The following is a 19,390-nucleotide window of genomic DNA, read 5'->3' as shown; positions in this document are numbered from 1 at the left end:
AATCGAACCCAGAGTGACCCGGGCCACCAAATCGGACCCAGAGTGACCCGGGCCACCAAATCGGACCCAGAGTGACCCGGGCCACCAAATCGGACCCAGAGTGACCCGGGCCACCAAATCGGACCCAGAGTGACCCGGGCCACCAAATCGGACCCAGAGTGACCCGGGCCACCAAATCGGACCCAGAGTGACCCGGGCCACCAAATCGGACCCAGAGTGACCCGGCCCACCAAATCGGACCCAGAGTGACCCGGGCCACCAAATCGGGCCCAGAGTGACCCGGGCCACGAAATCGGGCCCAGAGTGACCCGGGCCACCAAATCGGGCCCAGAGTGACCCGGGCCACCAAATCGGGCCCAGAGTGACCCGGGTTGACCAAATCGGGCCCAGAGTGACCCGGGCCACCAAATCGGGCCCAGAGTGACCCGGGCCACCAAATCGGACCCAGAGTGACCCGGCCCACCAAATCGGACCCAGAGTGACCCGGCCCACCAAATCGGACCCAGAGTGACCCGGCCCACCAAGCCTCAACCCTGAGGGGCTACAACTACCAAACCAGCGCCTGAGGGGCACCCAAGTGTGAAAGTCTTGCAGGGGCAGCCCGGGCACCATTCCAAAGCACTATCTGTAGTTCCTTCAGGAAATACCCATCTAGTTCTTATTATCGTTATTCAGTCCGCACGTAATGCGGCCCGAACCGCTAAACTCACAGACTCCAGTGAGGTGTCATTTCGAAGCCAGCGTTCCTGAGAGGTGTGCTAAGAATTTTTCGTGTCGATCGGATTTGTAGTTTTGGCGCAATTTGCGTTTGAAAAAAGTGTCTCAATGCATTTCAATAGGGAAATTTTCCAGTACGTTTATAATGGGCCTGATTTCTGAGGCAATTTCTAAAAATAACTGCCACCTGGCTGATTACCTCATTGATATGCGCAGTGAGACCCAGTTACTATGCCAACGCCTATAAACTCTACCAGCCCACCAGGTCACAAGTTTTGTCAGATAATATCAGCTCTTAAAGTGACAGTACAGCACAATTACAAAGCACTATCTGTAGTCTTATCATTATTGCCCCGCTCACCAAATCGGACCCAGCCCACCAAATCGGACCAGAGTGCCCCCGCTTGCCAAATCGGACCCAGAGTGCCCCCGCTTGCCAAATCGGACCCAGAGTGGCGCCGCCCGTCAAGTCAGACCCAGAGTGGCGCCGCCCGCCAAATCGGACCCAGAGTGGCGCCGCCCACCAAATCGGACCCAGAGTGGCACCGCCCGCTAAATCGGACCCAGAGTGGCGCCGCCCGCCAAATCGGACCCAGAGTGGCGCCGCCCGCCAAATCGGACCCAGAGTGGCGCCGCCCGCCAAATCGGACCCAGAGTGGCGCCGCCCGCCAAATCGGACCCAGAGTGGCGCCGCCCGCCAAATCGGACCCAGAGTGGCGTCGCCCGCCAAATCGGACCCAGAGTGGCGCCGCCCGCCAAATCGGACCCAGAGTTGCGCCGCCCGCCAAATCGGACCCAGAGTGGCGTCGCCCGCCAAATCGGACCCAGAGTGGCGCCGCCCGCCAAATCGGACCCAGAGTTGCGCCACCAGCCAAATCGGACCCAAAGAGGCGCCGCCTGCCAAATCGGACCCAGAGTGGCGCCGCCCGCCAAGTCGGACCCAGAGTGGTGCCGCCCGCCAAATCGGACCCAGAGTGACCCGGGCCACCAAATCGGACCCAGAGTGACCCGGGCCGCCAAATCGGACCCAGAGTGGCGCCGCCCGCCAAATTGGACCCAGAGTGGCGCCGCCCGCCAAATTGTACCCAGAGTGGCGCCACCCGCCAAATTGGACCCAGAGTGGCGCCGCCCGCCAAATCGGACCCAGAGTGGCGCCGCCCGCCAAATCGGACCCAGAGTGGCGCCGCCCGCCAAATCGGACCCAGAGTGGCGCCGCCCGCCAAATCGGACCCAGAGTGGCGCCGCCCGCCAAATTGGAGCCAGAGTGACCCGGGCCGCCAAATCGGACCCAGAGTGACCCGGCCCGCCAAATCGGACCCAGAGTGACCCGGCCCGCCAAATCGGACCCAGAGTGACCCAGCCCGCCAAATCGGACCCAGAGTGACCCGGCCCGCCAAATCGGACCCAGAGTGACCCGGCCCGCCAAATCGGACCCAGAGTGACCCGGCCCGCCAAATCGGACCCAGAGTGACCCGGCCCGCCAAATCGGACCCAGAGTGGCGCCGCCCGCCAAATCGGACCCAGAGTGGCGCCGCCCGCCAAGTCGGACCCAGAGTGGCGCCGCCCGCCAAGTCGGACCCAGAGTGGCGCCGCCCGCCAAGTCGGACCCAGAGTGGCGCCGCCCGCCAAGTCGGACCCAGAGTGGCGCCGCCCGCCAAGTCGGACCCAGAGTGGCGCCGCCCGCCAAGTCGGACCCAGAGTGGCGCCGCCCGTCAAATCGGACCCAGAGTGGCGCCGCCCGTCAAATCGGACCCAGAGTGACCCGGGCCACCAAATCGGACCCAGAGTGACCCGGGCCACCAAATCGGACCCAGAGTGACCCGGGCCACCAAATCGGACCCAGAGTGACCCGGGCCACCAAATCGGACCCAGAGTGACCCGGGCCACCAAATCGGACCCAGAGTGAGCCGGGCCACCAAATCGGACCCAGAGTGACCCGGGCCACCAAATCGGACCCAGAGTGACCCGGGCCACCAAATCGGACCCAGAGTGACCCGGGCCACCAAATCGGACCCAGAGTGACCCGGGCCACCAAATCGGACCCAGAGTGACCCGGGCCACCAAATCGGACCCAGAGTGACCCGGGCCACCAAATCGGACCCAGAGTGACCCGGGCCACCAAATCGGACCCAGAGTGACCCGGGCCACCAAATCGGACCCAGAGTGACCCGGGCCACCAAATCGGGCCCAGAGTGACCCGGGCCACCAAATGGGACCCAGAGTGACCCGGCCCACCAAATGGGACCCAGAGTGACCCGGCCCACCAAATGGGACCCAGAGTGACCCGGCCCACCAAATGGGACCCAGAGTGACCCGGCCCACCAAATGGGACCCAGAGTGACCCGGCCCACCAAATCGGACCCAGGGTGACCCGGCCCACCAAATCGGACCCAGAGTGACCCGGCCCACCAAATCGGACCCAGAGTGACCCGGCCCACCAAATCGGACCCAGAGTGACCCGGCCCACCAAATCGGACCCAGAGTGACCCGGCCCACCAAGCCTCAACCCTGAGGGGCTACAACTACCAAACCAGCGCCTGAGGGGCACCCAAGTGTGAAAGTCTTGCAGGGGCAGCCCGGGCACCATTCCAAAGCACTATCTGTAGTTCCTTCAGGAAATACCCATCTAGTTATTATTATTATTCATTTACATAGCACCATTAATACCATGGTGCTGTACATGATAAAGGGCTTGTATGACCGCCATCGTCCCTTTGCTTTGTGTGAAATAGATTAAGTACACATAAGAAAAAATGGAGGTTATACAAGGCAGTTCTATACTCACCAGGTCAGGTGTCCTAACTAATGAGTTCTTGGACACCTGAACTGTTTAGGTATAGGTCTGCATTGTATTGCCACCATTTTCTGCAACACTAGTCACACACTAAGCAGAAGGAAGAGATTATGGATAAAATACAAGTATAATTTTTTGGCCCACCTCATATCTCTATACTAAAGACACACAAAACTGCAGTGTTGTACTTGTTAACTACTGGAGCTATGAAGTGGGCCAAAAAATAAAGTGTGAGGTGCAGTATTTTACTTGGAGCACGGTGTGTGTTGCCGGCGGCGAAATACACAATGAACAAAACCTTTTTTGGGGCAAAAACATTATTATTTATTTTTTTAACAAATAAAAGAAAAATTAACTGCACCGGCTTGGGGTAGAGTGCTGCAATCATGGGGTTTGTAGCTGTGAAGCTTGACTGACTGTGGACGATGCAGGGGTGGCAGGAGAAAGGGCAATTAAATTACTGGGGTCTGGCAGATCGGGGATGGGGCTCGACGCATGAGAGGGCTGAGACACACTGGAAGGGTGAGACAAACCTGACATTACAGACACATTGGGAGGTGAAAGGGGAGGAATAGAAATAGTCCCCTGTTTTTTTTCCCTTTTTGGGATCGGCACTGCGGTCTGGGGAGCCTCGACGGGCTCATTTCTTGCGGCCTGGTCATAGTGGCCGAACTGTCAGTCTCTTTGTCCCGCTGCTGCATGGTTGCGGTTGGAGGTTGGAAGGCCATGCCCGGGTCCTGCTGCTGCATCGTGGGGGCGGAGCGGAAGGACATGCCAGGGTCCTGCTGCTGCATCGTGGTGGCAGAGCGGAAGGACATGCCAGGGTCCTGCTGCTGCATCGTGGTGGTGGACTGGAAGGACATGCCAGGGTCCTGCTGCTGCATCGTGGTGGCGGAGCGGAAGGACATGCCAGGGTCCTGCTGCTGCATTGTGGTGGCAGAGCGAAAGGCCATGCCAGGGTGCTGCTGCTGCATTGTGGTGTCAGTGGAGGAGGTCCAAGCAGGAGCAGCGGTTGTCATGGTGGTGGCGGTGGGCTGTCCTACAGCTCTCGGCATGGTGGTGGTGCTGTAGTGGTGTCCAGCAGTGCTAGGAATGGAGGTGGCCGTGCAGTGGTATGCAGCAGAGGTCGGCATTGAGGTCAATCGTGACAGTGTTGGCACAGGTGGATATGCCACCACTGTCTGCTGAAAATACCGACTCTACTGCATAGCCTGCACGTAAGCAGCATTGCAGGCCTGCATGACACTAAGCTGGAGATCAGGAGTAAGGTGTTCCGACATGCCCTGTTCAATTTGGTTAAAAAAATGATGTGCTGGCCTCTGGAGGTCGGCTTTTACTTGGTCAAGGCTTTTGGTGACCTCCTGGATACGTGTACTCATATGGCTATTGGCAGTATCCAGTCGGTCACCCAAAGCCTTGAGTCCATCGTGAAAAACCAAGCTCAAGTGCAAAAACTGGGGCATGTCACCTGGGACCTGTCCGATGCCCTCTGCTGCTGCCAGGAGGAGCCCCCCCAAAAAAGGGGCAGAGGCAGAGGACTGGGAAAGGGGAACATCTGATGGACCAGCTTCCTGGTCTCCAGTTAGTGTGGCAAGCCCACTTACTGCAGCGCTGCTGGATGGCTGGGACGGGTCCATGGCTGTCTGATGAAGGACCGCTCCAGAACCTGGGTCAACAGTGCTGCTCCATGTGCTTTGAACAAAGGAAAAAAAAAATAATACCAAAAAGTAAATAAACGCCAACTCCTGTTGAATAGAAACATACAGATTATGGCAATACAACACAAACTAATACACAGGAGAAATATTTACATTCTCTGGGCAAGGACCGGTTTTAAAAATGCCAGAATATGATGGTATTTATACTTTCGGATCCTTGCTTCAGAACCATTGGGAACACGGCTCTCTTGATGCAGGTCCTTGTTGAAGCGGTCCTTCATCGAACACCAACGTGTTTTGACTTTGAGCACTGTTGAAAAAACAAAACATAATGATTAGACAATGTACTTTTGGCCGTGCTCACACAACTGTGTGTGATGAGAGAAACTCCTGAGAGTTTGTGTCATCACACACAGTTGTGTGAGCACGGCCAAGGTCTCTGCTGCTTCACACTGCATTGCAATCCTTTCAAAATGCAGTTCGGACCCGAGTCGGGGCGTTGTCCCAGCCATCCCACATCGCTTTGGCCACCTCATTCCATAGGCGCCGGATCGTCACGTTGTCCGAGTGCTGTGGAACCCGGGTGTCCCACAACGGGACTTGCTCATGGACCAGGGAGATGAGGATATCGTTGTCAATGAGGTCCTCATCCCGTTCTGGAACCTAAAACATAAATGAAGACATTAAATGTTGTATACATTAACATAAGGAAAAGAAAGGAAACAGAGGCTGAGAAATGGTATGAATAAGGAAAGTCAAGATAAAAAAGGAGTCCAGAAGAAAAATGTAAAGAAAGGGGAAAGTAAAGAAACAAAGATTCAAGAATACTAAAGTGAGGATATAGTAAACAGTCAGCCAGGCATACTTACACGAGGCCGCCTTGACACCCGTCCGTGACCCCGCTGCTCCTGCTCACCCTCTGCCGCAGTGGAAGAAGTGCTCTAAAAAAAGAAAAAAATTGTCACATGTGAAGATGTGACAGTGAATACTTACCAATCTGAGGAGGACTCACTTCACTGACATGTTCGGCTTGAGAAGGCCCACGACGTTGCTCCTCATCAGAAGAAGAAGACATTCTGATGCATGCAGAAAGAAAGAAATGGCAGAAATTAGGACATGTAGGGACAGAAAATAGAAAATAAAGGCATTGGCTTTGATATACTCACATTGTTCAGTGTCTTGTTTTCTCCAAGGTTCTGGCCTGCGTCTGCTCTGCTTCTCTGTCTGCTGAGTAGTGACCTGCAACTGTCCACTCCCTCCCTTTATCACCTTGTATGTGGGGGGTGGCTAATCAGTGTCTAGGCATGTTTTTCTCTGGTGCAACGCATGCGTTCATGAACCCAAGCAAACGCATGTGCTTGTGGTCGCATGCGTTCACATAGACAGCAATGCGTTTTTTGCCGCATTTCTTCCGCTAACAACCGCATATGTTTCTAGGTGGCAAATTGACGCCTCTAAAATTACTACATGTAGCGCTTACCGCGCCAAACCGCAGACGACGAAACAACGCATGTGTTGTCAAACGCGGCAAAACGCAATCAAACGCAGACACATGCGTCCCTAATGTTAAATATAGGAATACACAACGCATTCGGATTATTGCGGAAGAAACGCTGCGGACACAACCGCAAATGTGAAACCGGCCTAAGTAATACTTGCATATGTGTGTGTTGTCTGTAGTCTGTGTGTAATACTTGTGTGTGTGGTATCTGTAGTGTGTGAGTGTGAAATACTTGTGTGTATCTGTAGTCTGTGAGTGTAATGTATGTGTGTATGGTGTGTGTGTAATACTTGTGTGTGTGGTATCTGTAGTCTATGTGTGTAATTGTGTGTGCGGTATCTGTAGTGTAATACTTGTGTATGAGGTATCTGTAGTGTGTGAGTGTGTAATACATGTGTGTATGGTATCTAGTGTGTGAGTGTGTAACACCTGTGTGCGTGGTATCTGTAGTGTGTGTGTGTGTTATCTGTAGTCTGAGTGTGTAATACATGTGTGCATGGTATCTGGTCTGTGAGTGTGAAACATGTGTGTATGGTGTGTGTGTAACACTTGTGTGTGCGGTATCTGTAGTGTAATATTTATGTATGAGGTATCTGTAGTGTGTGTGCAGTATCTGTAGTGTATGTAATACTTGTGTGCGTTATCTGTAGTCTGAGTGTGTAATACATGTGTGTATGGTATCTGTAGTGTGTGAGTATGTAATACTTGTGTGTGCGGTATCTGCAGTGTGTGAGTGTGTAATGTGTGTGCGGTATCTGTAGTGTTGTTTGTAATATCTGTAGTGTGTGATGTATGGTATATGTAGTGCTTGTGTGTGTGTAATACTTGTGTGTGTTTAATGCTTGTGTGTGTGTAATACTTGAGTGCGTGTGTGAGGTATCTGTCATGTGTGTCATACTTGTCCAGCATGCATGTGCTGTGTATATGTGTACCTACAGAGCATTTTGTTATACAGCATGTGTGTACTAAGTACGTGTATGATGTGTGTGTCTGTTTGACAATATGACGTGTATGGGGTCAGCTTGTGTTGTCCAGCATGTGTGCTGTGTACATGTATGATGTGCCTGTGTGACTATATGACTACACAGGGGGCAGAATGTGTGACAGGTGGCAGGATGTGAGACACGGGCAGAATTTGTGACAGGGGACAGGCTGTGAGATACGGGCAGAATTTGTGACAGGGGGCAGGATCGTTATAATAGATGAATGTGGATAAAATACGCGCTGCTGCGGCCAATGATGTCTCCTACCTTTCTATACTAGGGGGAAGGATGTGAGACACAAGGGGCAGAATTTGTGACACGGGGCAGGAATGAAAACACTGGGGGCAGGAATGAAAACACAGGTGGCAGGAATGGAAACACTGGGGGCAGGAAGGAATTCAGGGGGGCAGGAATGAAAACACAGGGGGCAGGAATGGAAACACTGGGGGCAGGAATGGAAACATTGGGGGCAGGAATGGAAACACTGGGGGCAGGAATGAAAACACCACAGGGGGCAGGAAGGGAAACACCACAGGGGGCAGGAATGAAAACACTGGGGGCAGGAATGGAAACACTGGGGGCAGGAATGGAAACATTGGGGGCAGGAATGGAAACACTGGGGGCAGGAATGAAAACACCACAGGGGGCAGGAAGGGAAACACCACAGGGGGCAGGAATGAAAACACTGGGGGCAGGAATGAAAACACTGGGGGCAGGAATGGAAACACCACAGGGAGCAGGAATGAAAACAACACAGGGGGACAGAATGTGTGACACGGGGCAGAATGTGAGACACGGGGCAGGTATGGAAACTACACAGTGGGGCAGAATGTGTGACACGTGGCAGGATGTGAGACATGGGCAGAATTTGTGACAGAGGGCAGGATTTGTGACACAGGGGGCAGAATGTGAGACAGGGGGCAGGAATGAAATCGGGCAGGAATGAAATCAGGGGGGCAGGGATGAAAAACACTGGGGGCAGGAATGGAAACACTGGGGGCAGGAATGGAAACACAGGGGGCAGGAATGGAAACACTGGGGGCAGGAATGAAATCAGGGGGCAGGAATGAAAACACTGGGGGCAGGAATGGAAACACTGGGGGCAGGAATGGAAACACAGGGGGCAGGAATGGAAACACTGGGGGCAGGAATGGAAACAATGGGGGCAGGAATGAAAACACTGGGGGCAGGAATGAAATCAGGGGGGCAGGAATGAAAACACTGGGAGCAGGAATGGAAACACTGGGGGCAGGAATGGAAACACTGGGGGCAGGAATGGAAACACTGGGGGCAGGAATGAAAACACGGGGCAGGAATGAATTCAAGGGGGCAGGAATGAAAACATGGGGCAGGAATGGAAACACTGGGGGCAGGAATGGAAACACTGGGGGCAGGAATGAAAACACCACAGGGGCAGGAATGGAAACACCACAGGGGGGCAGGAATGAAAACACTGGGGGCAGGAATGGAAACACCACAGGGGGCAGGAATGAAAACAACACAGGGGGACAGAATGTGTGACACGGGGCAGAATGTGAGACACAGTGGGCAGGTATGGAAACTACACAGGGGGGCAGAATGTGTGACAGGTGGCAGGATGTGAGACACAGGCAGAATTTGTGACAGGGGGCAGGCTGTGAGACACGGGCAGAATTTGTGACAGGGGGCAAGATCTGAGACACAGGGGACAGAATTTGTGACGCAGGGGGCAGAATGTGAGACGGGGCAGGATGTGAGACACGGGGCAGGATGTGAGACACGGGGGCAGAATTTTTGACACAGGGAGCAGAATGTGAGACACGGGGCAGGATGTGAGACAGGGAGCAGGATGTAAGACAGGGGGGCAGGATGTGAGACAGGGGGGCAGAATGTGTGACACGGGGCAGAATGTTAAACAAGGGGCAGAATGTGAGACACAGGGGGCAGGATGTGAGACAGATGGAGACAGATGGGGCAGGATGGAGACAGATGGGGCAGGATCATGATGCAAGATCATGGGGCAGGATGGATACGATGGAGACAGATGGGGCGGCAGGATAATGGGACAGATGGGTCAGGATCATGGGACAAATGGGGCAGGATGGGGAGATCATATGGGGCCAGAATGGATACTCATGAGGGCAGGATGGGAGAACATATGGCTGGAGCCAGGAATGAGATACACGGGGCCAGGATGCGGATATTATTACCATAGGGGCTAATTAAGGGATATTATTACTGCAGTGATGTATTTATTTTATTTTTTGATGATACTATTTTAAATGGGGGGTCCTGTTACTGTGCAGAGCAACACTAGGTCACCTTTTTTTCTTCATCTGATGTAGTATAGAAGTCGGGAAAAAATTAAGCAATGAGTTCTGCAAGCAGAGCTCTAGATAACTATGTTATTTCCTGCAGAGACGAGCCCTGGCTTGAAGAAGTGATGACAGTCTGTGTTGGATGAAGATGGAAAGCGAGGCTGAAGGACTTCACAAAGAGACGTCACTGATGAGTTAGTGTGTTACCTGCACACAGACACTGCATACTAAGTACAGATCTCCTGTGTATAATGGCACTTATGGTGATAGTATTGTGTTGTTTTTTTATCCCCTTTCTGACATTAGACGTACTATCCCATCGAGGTGGGGTGGGCCCGTATGACCACTGACGGGATAGTACGTCATATGCGATCGGCCGCGCTCACAGGGGGAGCGCGGCCGGGTGTGAGCTGACTATCGCAGCTGACATCCGGCACTATGTGCCAGGTGCAGTCACGGACCGCCTCTGGCACATTAACCCCTGACACACTGCGATCAAACATGATCACAGTGTTCCGGCGGTATAGGGAAGCATCGCGCAGGGAGGGGGCTCCCTGCGTGCTTCCCTGAGACCCACAGAGCAACGCGATGTGATCGCATTGCTCCGAGGGTCTCTTACATCCTCCTTTCTGCAGCAGGCCCGGATCCAAAATGGCCGCTGCATCCGAGTCCTGCAGGGAGGTGGCTTCACAGCATCTGTTCAGAGCAGGCGCCAGGAGCTGTGCACGTCGGATCACTGATCTGACACAGTGGACAGCAAAGAAAAAATATTCACATGTGTAAAAAAAAAAAAAAAAATCATATATATATATATATATATATATATATATATATATATTGTTCCTATAAATACATTTCTTTATCTAAAAAAAACCCAATAAAAGTACACATATTTAGTGTCGCCACGTCCGTAACGACACGACCTATAAAACTGTCCCACTAGTTAACCCTTTCAGTGAACACGGTAAAAAAAAAAAACGAGGCAAAAAACAACGCTTTATTATCATACCACCAAACAAAAAGTGGAATAACACGCGATCAAAAAGACAGATGTAGCGCCCCCACTGCCGCAGGGCCGAGGGATACCTGGTACTGGGCCTCTGAGTCTCTGCTCTGGGGTTGTCACGGTGGCTAGGCCCAGTCCGTGACCCTGCTGAGGGGCGCCCAATGAAGGATGTGGAGGGAGGTGATGTTGTGGTGCAGTGCAGGTCACAGTAAATAACGAGGACACCAGGTTGCAGTCTCTCTACCTCTTTACTGAAGGCTTCAGGATCCTCAATCCAGAGTATGGTTAACCAGGCTGCGCAAGTCCGGCCGGTCCGATGGCACCTCCAGAGTTCCCTTTGCAGGTGGAAATCTGTGCCTACCTTCTAGCGCTTGTGTGTTGTGGTCCTCCCCTGCTGTGCTTACGGGATAGTCCCCACAACTGTTGTGTCTGTTTCTGAAGTTCCCTCACAACTCGATTATGATGTTCTTCTTTGTCCCCCAGATGATATGGCTAGGACGCACCCATATGACGGGTAGGCTCGGAGCTCTTCCTGGACCCTAGTGTCGCCCCTCTCCTGTTGTTGCCCCCTATGTCTTCTTAGGTGATTTGGGTGAGACAGCCAGCCTATAACTGACTGTCCTGCCGTAGGTTTGAAGTTAGGCCTGGAGCTCTATACTTCCTCGGCGTTCCGGCCACTGGCTGCGCGCCTCAGTAGGATGTTGCCTCGTCTTACAGCACGACTCCTACTGGTGTTTCTCCTTGTTGCGTTGATCTCGTTTCTCACTCAGCACAATAAACCTCGCTTCTTGTCCTTTCTTAGGGTGCTGCTGCGATCAGGTGCAGGCGCGGTCCCGTAACGTTCTCTCTGTTCGCTAGGTCTCTGTCAGGATCCCACCCCTGACAGGGACCCCCCTGAATCTTCCCCTACAACACCCTCTGCCACAGGATGTTGCCTGGTTCCAACCCAGTCAGCTTTCTGCCTAACTTCCTATCCAACCCCCAGTTTTACCAGACTGTGAGGAGTGGCCTAATACATAGCTCCCTTAGCTCCCCCTGGAGGCCAGACTGTGAAGTGTATTGGTGTCTCTGATACCTGGTCAGGTGAACTCCTTCAGTGCCATCAGACGTACCATAGCCCCCCCTTAGCGACGGAGCATCAGTACTGCAACGACCAGGACTCTGGGGCGCTGCACAGTCATAAATAAACATGGTACCACTGAAAACGTCATCTTGTCCTGCAAAATACGAGCCGCCATACAGCGTCAGTAAAAAAAAAATAAAAAAGTTATAGTCCTCAGAATAAAGCGATGCAAAAATAATTATTTTTTCTATAAAATAGTTTTTATCGTATAAAAGCGCCAAAACATAAAAAAATTGTATAAATGAGGTATTGCTGTAATCATACTGACCCAAAGAATAAAACTGCTTTATCCATTTTACCAAACGCGGAATGGTATAAACACCTCCCCCAAAAGAAATTCATGAATAGCTGGTTTTTGGTCATTCTGCCTCACAAAAACCGGAATAAAAAGCGATCAAAAAATGTCACGTGCCCAAAAATGTTACCAATAAAAACGTCAACTCGTCCCACAAAAAACAAGACCCACATGACTCTGTGGACCAAAATATGGAAAAATTAAAGCTCTCAAAATATGGTAATGCAAAAAATATTTTTTGCAATAAAAAATGTCTTTCAGTGTGTGACGGCTGCCAATCATAAAAATCCGCTAAAAAACCCGCTATAAAAGTAAACCAAACCCCCCTTCATCACCCCCTTAGTTAGGGAAAAATTAAAAAATTAAAAAAATGTATTTATTTCCATTTTCCCATTAGGGTTAGGGTTAGGGTTAGGGTTAGTTCTAGGGTTAGGGTTAGGGTTAGGGCTACGGTTAGGGTTAGGGCTAGGGTTAGGATTAGGGTTAGGGCTAGGGTTAGGGCTAGGGTTAAGGTTAGGACTAGGGTTAGTGTTAGGGCTAGGGTTATTGTTAGGGCTAGGGCTAGGGTTAGGGTTGGGGCTAGGGTTAAGGCTACAGTAAGGGTTGGGGCTAAAGTTAGGGTTAGGGTTTGGATTACATTTACAGTTGGGAATAGGATTGGGATTAGGGTTAGGTGTGTGTCAGGGTTAGGGGTGTGGTTAGGGTTACCATTGGGATTAGGGTTAGGGATGTGTTTGGATTATGGTTTCAGTTATAATTGGGGGTTTCCACTGTTTAGGCACATCAGAGGCTCTCCAAACGTGATATGGCGTCCGATCTCAATTCCAGCCAATTCTGCGTTGAAAAAGTAAAACAGTGCTCCTTCCCTTCCGAGCTCTCCCGTGCGCCCAAACAGGGGTTTACCCCAACATATTGTGTATCAGCGTACTCAGGACATATTGGACAACAACTTTTGGGGTCCAATTTCAACTGTTACCCTTGTAAAAATACAAAACTGGGGGCTAAAAAATAATTTTTGTGGAAAAAAAAGATTTTTTATTTTCACGGCTCTGCGTTATAAACTGTAGTGAAACACTTGGGGGTTAAAAGTTCTCACAACACATCTAGATAAGTTCCTTGGGGGTTCTAGTTTCCAATATGGGTCACTTGTGGGCTGTTTCTACTGTTTAGGTACATTAGGTGGTCTGCAAACGCAATGTGACGCCTGCAGACAAATCCATCTAAGTCTGCATTCCAAATGACACTCCTTCCCTTCTGAGCTCTGCCATGCGCTCAAACGGTTGTTCCCCCCACATATGGGGTATCAGCATAATCAGGACAAATTGGACAACAACTGTTGGAGTCCAATTTCAACTGTTACCCTTGGAAAAATACAAAACTGGGGGCTAAAAAATAATTTTTGTGGAAAAAAAATAATTTTTATTTTCACGGCTCTGCGTTATAAACTAGTGAAACACTTAGGGGTTCAAAGCTCTCACAACACATCTAGATGAGTTCCTTAGGGGGTCTACTTTCCAAAATGGTGTCACTTATGGGGGGTTTCAATGTTTAGGCACATCAGTTGCTCTCCAAACGCAACATGGCATCCCATCTCAATTCCTGTCAATTTTGCATTGAAAAGTCAAACGGCGCTCCTTCCCTTCCGAGCTCTCCCATGCGCCCAAACAGTGGTTAACCCCAACATATGGGGTATCAGCGTACTCAGGACAAATTGAACAACAACTTTTGGCATCCAATTTCTTTTCTTACCCTTGGGAAAATAAAAAATTGGGGGTGAAAAGATCATTTTTGTGAATCGGGGTATCGGGGACAAATTGTACAACAACTTTTGGGTCCATGTTCTCCTGTTACCCTTGGTAAAATAAAACAAATTGGAGCTGAAATAAATTTTTTTGTGAAAAAAAGTTAAATGTTAATTTTTATTTAAACATTCCAAAAATTCCTGTGAAACATCTGAAGGGTTAATAAACTTCTTGAATGTGGTTTTTAACACCTTGAGGGGTGTAGTTTTTAGAATGGTGTCACACTTGGTTATTTTCTATCATATAGACCCCTCAAAATGACTTCAAATGAGATGTGGTCCCTAAAAAAATGGTGTTGTAAAAATGAGAAATTGCTGGTCAACTTTTAACCCTTATAACTCCCTAACAAACAAAAAATTTTGGTTCCAAAATTGTGCTGATGTAAAGTAGACATATGGGAAATGTTACTTATTAAGTATTTTGTGTGACATATCTCTGTGATTTAATTGCATAAAAATTCAAAGTTGGAAAATTGCGAAATTTTCGACATTTTCGCCAAATTTCCATTTTTTTCACAAATAAACGCAGGTAATATCAAAGAAATTTTACAACTATCATGAAGTACTATATGTCACGAGTAGTGTTGAGCGATACCTTCCGATATCCAGAAGTAGTTGTATCGGATTGGATGGGCCGATATTCAAAAAATATCGGATATCGCCGATACCGATACCCGATACCAATGCAAGTCAATAGGACAAAAAATATCGGAATTAAAATAAACCCTTTCTTTCCTTGTAGGTTCATTCTACATGAAGGAAAACAACTAAGATTAATGTAGGATGTATTGGGGGAGGTGGAGGAGACATTAAAGGCATACAGAAACACAGAGACCATGCAGACAGCCGTGAATGGCTCTGCAAGGCCAAAAAAAGCTCCTCTATGTAATCTTATATAGTGTTTTTCCACAATCTAGCAGGGTACGGATAGAAATCCACTAATAGGATAAATTTGAAAAAATGTGCAGCAGGCTGCACTAATTGAAAAAAGGACAATGGAACGGTATGAGGCAGTGATGCACCCTGAGCTGACTACAACAAGTAGTGGCTGCAGACCAGACTACAGCGTGAGTTGCACTCAGACACCTTGCAGACAGCCGTGAACAGCGCTGCAAGGCAAAAAAAAAGGTTCTCACACAGCGGTTGCTAAATTAGCCTAGGTAAAGCACAATGAAGCAAATCGCCCAAAATGGTGGCGGTGACTTTTATAGTGCATCATGACATCATTTCAGCAGCCAATAACAGCCATGCCCTTACTTACATGCCTAACATGCAGAACAGGATGTGCCCACACTTCTAATGATTCCTCATTGGCTGAATTCTGGCTCTTTGAATTATGGGAACTTCCGATTTCGGTATCCGATATACTGAAAGTATCAGAACTCAGTATCGGAATTCCGATACTGCGAAAATCGGCCGATACCCAATACTTGCGGTATCGGAATGCTCAACACTAGTCACGAGAAAACATGTCAGAATCACCGGGATCCGTTAAAGCGTTCCAGAGTTATAACCTCATAAAGGGACAGTGGTCAGAATTGTAAAAATTGGCCTGGTCATTAGCGTGCAAACCACCCTTGGGGGTAAAGGGGTTATTTAATGATTAGTATTGCAGCATTCAGTCACTATGTGGAGGTAATATGTTGTCCGGCCAAGGTGTATGTGCTATTATTTGGTCACTGTGGTGGTAATATGTGGTCTGGTCATGGTGTGGTGGTAGTTGTCCCTTGTATGTGGTATTATAGGTCACTATGTGGTAGTAATATGGTGTCTGATCATGGTGTGGCTGTATTTTTCCTTGTTTGTGATATTATTGATCATTTAAAAATTGAAAAATAAATAAAAATATACCTAAATTGTATTGGATATTTTAACAAATGTTTAGTAAATTACAGTAGAGTAGAGTCCAGCCAGAAGAGTCTACCTTGTCTTGGTGGTGGATTAAAAAATCTTTTGGCCAAAACAAAAGCTGCTGGCCATGTATGTGGTGATGGGAACCATAAATGTGTGATTGGTAAGGATGTGGTGCAGAAGTGGAGTTTTTGCAAGAGAGGGCAGTGGGACTGTGGATGGTATGAGGGGTGGAGGCGGGGCTGGGGTGGAGCCTGGGAGGAGTCTCAACGGGGGCCCCGAAATTCCTAGTGGCAACCCTGTGTGTGACTATATGATGTGTATATGTAATGAGCCTGTGTTGTCCAGCATGTTTGCTGTGTACATGTATGATGTGTGTATCTGTGGGACTATATGAAGTGTAAGTAATGAGCTTGTGTTGTCCAGCATGTGTGCAGTGTACATGTATGATGTGTGTGTGACTATATGAAGTGTATGTAATTCACTGTACTGTATGTGAGCTGGTGATTTTTTTTTTTCGTGCCAGGGCTGCTTTTTGGTCCCAATCTGGCTCTGGGTCCCATGATTCCTATGTACGTCTCTGTTCATCAATGATGTTCATGATGTTAACCACTTAACTTTCTTTGAATTACAGCAATATTTCCATTAACCTATTTCCTCTCATAAATTATTAGCAATGTGCCCAATTAAACATTAAATACTATAACTAGCCAAATATATTACCATGTTGAATTGAAGTTTTCTGCTTTGTTTAAGGTCTCAAAATCAATTACTTGTAGGTTTTGTCCCTATTCTAATTATGTATTTGAACCTTAACATAATGATTGAAATCCAGGAATGCTTTACATAGGATGCTTTACAAACCTATACATTATGAACTGTACATTACTATGTATATATGCAGGAATGTAGATCATAAAGGTTTTTTTCTTAGTTTTTTTCTCCACTCTGTGCCCAAATCACAAGCACTTCATAGATTCTATCATTCAACTGGGTGGTTTAGTTCAGTCAACTGTGTGAGCGTATACTTTCAACTTATTATGATGCTGCCCTATCATAAAAAGACAGGGTCATAGCTTGTTAACAGTATACACCTACATGGTGACCTGACCAAAATAAACCGGTCCGTTGCCGCCGTATGCCTCCACTCCCAGCGCCTCACTGACAGCAAGTGCTGGGAAGTAAGCGTTTAGTGACGCCCTTAAAAAGCTGAGGCAATATCAGTGCAGTCATGTGAGAAAAAATCTCGCTGGCACAGTTCTGACTTTCTCTCTGGGCAATTTATTTTGGTCTGAACAGTGGGAGTGTATTTCCCTCAAGTTGTGATGCTGCCTTTCCATGATTGTACAGTGTCATAGGGGGTTGATTGTACACACCCTCAGAGTTGATCAAAATAAGCTGCCCAGATGAATAATAGAAAAATTAACCCATAAGCCAGCAGTAATTTTGGGGCTCGGTACCTCCACAATGGAGTGGAGAAAATAAAAAGGAAAAAAACCCATTATGATCTACTGTACATCCATGCAGCTATATGCAGGAAAGTACAGTCCATAATGTAAAAGTTTGTACAAGAGTCTTTTTAATTCCTCACCGATGCAAGTGATTGCTGCGAGTACATTTTCTTTCCATTGAAATATATGAAAGTGTAAAGCTCATTCATGTCACAGAGATTTGTTTTAAGTAAAATTGGTAGTCTTTGTTATTGGGATGTCCAAATACTTAACCCCTCAACAATAATTTATGATGACTTGTCTTTTAGAGCACTAAGTAATGTTAAAAATCCTCCTGGCAGAGCTAGGATTTTACTTAACTTTTTTTAAATTATATGTGATGTTTGTCTCCTCTGTTTGGAACAACAGAGAGTGTGTGCTTTCGTATTATGTGTTTGATGGGTAGATTTGTGTTTGGCATGTGTTTTAATCCTGCTATTTGCAGGATTAGGGTGTAAATCCTCACAGATAACAAAGCTTCTAAGGATAAACAGACACAATTAGAGAACTGGTAATAGGCACCTATTGCAGAAAGGACAGAGGGAATATGGAGTGTGAGAGTGAAGTGTAAGGGACCTTTTCAAGAAGAACTATTAGAAAATAAAAAGAGAAGCTAATTAAGAAGAACGACAACATACATTTAAGGAAACAGGATTGCTTGGTGTTACAGGACACAGAATGTCTTCTGCTGTCCATACACTGGGAGCATCCTTTCTAATAGATTCTTTAATGGGATGGACAAGCGTGCACCATGAAAAAACTGTCCGTGATAAAGGAGCTGTGACAGAAAATATGCAAAGCAAAGCAGAAGTAATTCTTTTACCCACAGATTTGTTGAAGTCTGTTACAAACTATGAAACACAAGAGAAAATCAAAGTGATTGAGGACAGCCAGACAAGACACAAGATGGATCACTCTATCAGTAGTCAAGAAAACAAAATGATCCATCCTAAAGTCATCTCTAACACTGAGGAAATAAAACTAGAAACCATGGAAAGAAAATCAAAAGAAAAAACAGAGACAAAGAACTGCCAGATGAAAGGGAAAACTAGTAAATTTGAAAGCAATCAGCAAGAAGAGAGTAATAGGCTTGAAAAGCCAAATCAATCCTACATAGCTCTGATTTCAAGGGCAATCTTGTCCAGCCCTGAGAAGAGACTCCAATTAAATGACATATACCAATGGATCATGAACACATACCCATACTACCACAATCAGGTAACTTATTTTAATTGTGAAAACATTCAATAAAGTATTGTGAGGGTATGTGCACATGTAGGTGGGATCTCTGCGGATTTTTCAGCACCTGTTTTTGTAAATCTGCAGGTAAACTGCACTGCGGATTACCTGCGGAATTACCGCGGATTTACCGCGGTTTTTGTGCAGATTCCACCTGCAATTTTGCACCTGCAGATTCCTATTATGGAGCAGGTGTAACCCGCAGCAGAATCCACACAAAGAATTGACATGCTGCGGAATAAACAACACAGAGTTTCCGCAAGTTTTTTTCCGCAGCATGTGCACTGCGGATTTTGTTTTCCGTAGGTTTACATGGTACTGTAAACTCATGGAAAACAGCTGAGAATACACAGTGTCAAAAACGCTGCGGATCCGCAGCAAAATGTGCACATAGCCTAAATCACTCTCAGAGTAACGTGGCAAATTGAATGGGATGTATGGTATTTTGCAGATTAAAACATTGCTTGGATGTAAAGCCTTGACTTCTTAAAACATATGAATCAAATCATCAGTTTGTCTACTACATTAATTCAGTTTGTAACACTCATTTTTTTTACAATGGTTTTCATCTGATTTTTATTTATGTTTTAAGGTCCCCTCTGCATTTTCTCCCTCAGCTTGTAAGCACAATGCAA

This window comes from Ranitomeya variabilis, chromosome 1 (assembly GCF_051348905.1).
Source record: "Ranitomeya variabilis isolate aRanVar5 chromosome 1, aRanVar5.hap1, whole genome shotgun sequence".
In the NCBI taxonomy this organism is placed as follows: Eukaryota; Metazoa; Chordata; class Amphibia; order Anura; family Dendrobatidae; genus Ranitomeya; species Ranitomeya variabilis.
This window is presented reverse-complemented; position numbering follows the sequence as displayed.